Source organism: Rhinopithecus bieti, unplaced genomic scaffold (assembly GCF_001698545.2).
Source record: "Rhinopithecus bieti isolate Rb0 unplaced genomic scaffold, ASM169854v2 scaffold_30927, whole genome shotgun sequence".
NCBI classification, from domain to species: Eukaryota; Metazoa; Chordata; class Mammalia; order Primates; family Cercopithecidae; genus Rhinopithecus; species Rhinopithecus bieti.
The window spans coordinates 568,416-572,389 of NW_016813672.1; positions in this window are offsets into that span (position 1 = coordinate 568,416).

Here is a 3,974-nt window from a genome sequence, read left to right on the forward strand (position 1 = left end):
AAGAAAAGGCAAAGCCTGCATAAGACTCTCATTGGAAGGAGTCAGTTGCCGTAACTCAAGAGACAATGCCAGACTGGAAGGGGTCTCCCCGTGATTGAGTGAAGGTGAGGAGGAGGAGGACAGGAACGGAGAGATAAAAAAGGAGTAACAAGGCAGATTCATAAAGCCAAGGTCTTCAGAGGAATGAATATCAGAAATGGGATGAAGAATCAATGCTAGGAAAAGCAGTCATATATAGAGGGACCAGACCAGAGAGACTGTTAGGAAGTTGTAGGTAAGGTTTCAAAGTTCTGCAAGAGAAGAAGGATCAATGAAAGAATTAGGACCCAGAGACAGGTACCTGAGGATGGGGTTGATGAAGACAGAAACGGTAGGATAATTATCCGACTGCAGCCACCTGTGTTCTTTCCAAACCAGGCTCATTTTACATAGGCAGTACTCCTTAATTTCTACCTGGCAGAGAATTATTTTCAAACACACAAAAGATATGACTATAAATACAATTACATATATTATTAAATTCATATTATTATATATTTATATATAAAGCTTAGAAAAGAGAAGACGGAAGACAGAGATTTTTCTTCCATATATATTTAAGTCTTTTTAGGGAAACATTAAGATCGTTTCAATAGAAAAAAAGACCTCCAGGCTAGACCTACAGGGAGAGGCAATGATGAATGCTGGGGGGGCGGAGGAAGCCTCAACCATGTTATCTTTTCTTTTTCTTTTTTCTTTCTTTTTTTTTTTTTTTTGAGGACGGAGTCTCTCCTCTGTTGCCCAGGCTGGGGGGTGCGTGGCCGGATCTCAGCTCACTGCAAGCTCGCTCCCGGGTTTAGCCATTCTCCTGCCTCAGCCTCCCGGGAGTAGCTGGGATACAGTGCCGGGCCCGGTGCCACGGGCCCAGGCTAGTTTTTGTATTTTTTAGTAGAGACAGGGTTTTCACCTGTGTTAGGGGGCCAGGGGATGGGGTCTCGATCTCCTGACCCTCGTGATCCGGCGTCTCGGCCTCCCAAAGTGCTGGGGATTACAGGTTGAGCCCACCAGCGGCACCCGGCCAACCATGTTATATTTTCAAACCAAATGCTGCACACTCTGTTAAATGATGGGGTGGAGGGGCAGGTGCTGCTACACAGAACATATAGATGGCCTTAAGACATTCTCATAGAAGAGTTTTATGAACAGGACTTCCCAAATGTTTAGCTTCTTTCTCCTCTCCCTACCCTGCTCTGATTATTTTTATTAGACTTTTAAATATCTGTGTGGAGTTTTTTAGTATTAGATTGCTCTGCTGTAATCTTCTACCATTCTCTACACTCAAAGACCCGAAAAAGCCTCCAGTACAAGCGAGAGAGAAATTGGTTTCATTACTTTTTTCTCAACCATCCTGTAAATCACCAGTGTAGGTAACTGCAGCAATTTCCAGCTTAGCATGCACCTCCTGCCTGTGTAATAGGATTAAAACCCAGTCTGTCATGCTGCCCTGTTATAGTTTATAGACTGAATTTATCCCTTCACTATCTGCATTTGATTAAACACTATTTCCATTTTAGTTGTGACTAGATCTGTTTTCCTTTGCTATCTCACAAGGGATTTTGCAACACATCTCTTTTTTATCGTTGGGTAAGTATAGGGTTATTTCTGGAATGTAACATGCTATAGAACTTATCATATTTTTTATGTGTTATACATTTCTAACATCTTTTAAAAACTGGATACCTCCCTTGTTTTATGACAAAAACAGAACAAGTTTTGGAAAAAAATGAGAAAAGGATTTATTTGGTCTCTTTCAATGACTTGAGAGGGTTTTCAATTGTGCCAAAAAGCCAGGTGCAGTGGCTCACGCCTGTAATCCCAGCACTTTGGGAGGCCAAGGCGGGTGGATCACAAGCTCAAAAAATTGAGACCATCCTGGCCAACATGGTGAAACCTCCTGTCTATTAAAAGTACAAAAAGGGGCGGTTCCAAGATGGCAGAATAGGAACAGCTCCAGGCTACAGCTCCTAGTGTGAGCGACACAGAAGATTGGTGATTTCTGCATTTGCCACTGAGGTACCGGATTCATCTCACTGAGGCTTGTCGGACAGTGGGTGCAGGACAGTGGGTGCAGCCCACGGAGCGAGAGCTGAAGCAGGGCGAGGCATCGCCTCACCCAGGAAGCGCAAGGGGTCAGGGAATTCCCTTTACTAGCCAAGCACAGCAGTGACAGACAGCACCTGGGAAATCGGGTAATTCCCACCCTAATCCTGCGCTTTTCCAGTGGTCTTACCAAATGGCACACCAGGAGATTATACCCTGGGCCTGGCTCAGAGGGTTCCGCGCCCACGGAGCCTCGCTCATTGCTAGCACAGCAGTCTGAGATCAAACTGCAAGGCTGCAGTGAGGCTGGGGAGAGGTGCCCACCATTGCTGAGGCTTGAGTAGGTAAACAAAGTGGCTGGGAAGCTCGAACTGGGGGGAGCCCACCACAGCTCAAGGAGGCCTGCCTACCCCTGTAAACTCCACCTCAGGGGGCAGGACATAGCCAAACAAAAGGCAGCAGAAACCTCTGCAGACTTAAATGTCCCTGTCTGACAGCTTTGAAGAGAGTAGTGGTTCTCCCAGCAGGGAGCTAGAGATCTGAGAACGGACAGACTGCCTCCTCAAGTGGGTCCCTGACCCCCAAGTAGCCTAACTGGGAGGCACCCCCAGTAGGGGCAGACTAACAGTTCACATGGCTGGGTACCCCTCTGAAACTTCTAGAGGAATAATCATGCAGCAACATTTTCTGTTCAGCAGTATTCGCTGTTCTGCAGCCTCCGCTGCTGAAACCCAGGCAAACGGTCTGGAGTGGACCTCCAGCAAACTCCAATAGACCTGCAGCTGAGAGTCCTGACTGTTAGAAGGAAAACTAACAAACAGAAAGAACATCCACACCAAAACCCCATCTGTACATCACCATCATCAAAGACCAAAGGTAGATAAAATCACAAAGATGGGGGAAAAAACAGAGCAGAAAAGCTGAAAATTCTAAAATCAGAGTGCCTCTCCTGCTACAAAGGAACGCAGCTCCTCATGAGAAATGGAACAAAGCTGGACAGAGAATGACTTTGATGAGTTGAGAGAAGGCTTCAGACGATCAAAATTCTCCGAGCTAAAGGAGGAAGTTCGAATCCATGGCAAAGAAGTTAAAATCCTTGAAAAAAGATTAGGCGAATGGCTAACTAGAATAACCAATGCAGAGAAGTCCTTAAAGAACCTGATGGGGCTGAAAACCATGGCACGAGAACTAAATGACGAATGCACAAGCTTCAATACCAATTCCATCAACTGGAAGAAAGGATATCAGAAATGGAAGATCAAATGAATGAAATGAATCGAGAAAAAAATCAATGTGCAAAAAACACAAGCATTCTTATACACCAGTAACAGACAAACAGAGAGCCAAATCATGACTGAACTCCCATTCACAATAGCTTCAAATAGAATAAAATACGTAGGAATCTAACTTACAAGGGATGTGACCTCTTCAAGGAGAACTATAAACCACTGCTCAACAAAATAAAAGAGGATACAAACAAATGGAAAAACATTCCATGCTCATGAATAGGAAGAATCAATATCGTGAAAATGGCCATACTGCCCAAGGTAATTTATAGATTCAATGCCATCCCCATCAAGCTACCAATGACTTTCTTCACAGAACTGGAAAACTACTTTAAAGTTCATATAGAACCAAAAAAAAGCCTATGTTGCCAAGTCATTCCTAAGCCAAAAGAACAAAGCTGGAGGCATCACACTACCTGACTTCAAATTATACTGCAAGGCTACAGTAACCAAAACAGCATGATACTGGTACCAAAACAGAGATATAGACCAATGGAACAGAACAGAGTCCTCAGAAATAATACCACACATCTACAGCTATCTGATCTTTGACAAACCTGACAGAAACAAGAAATGGGGAAAGGATTCCCTATTTAATAAATGGTGCTG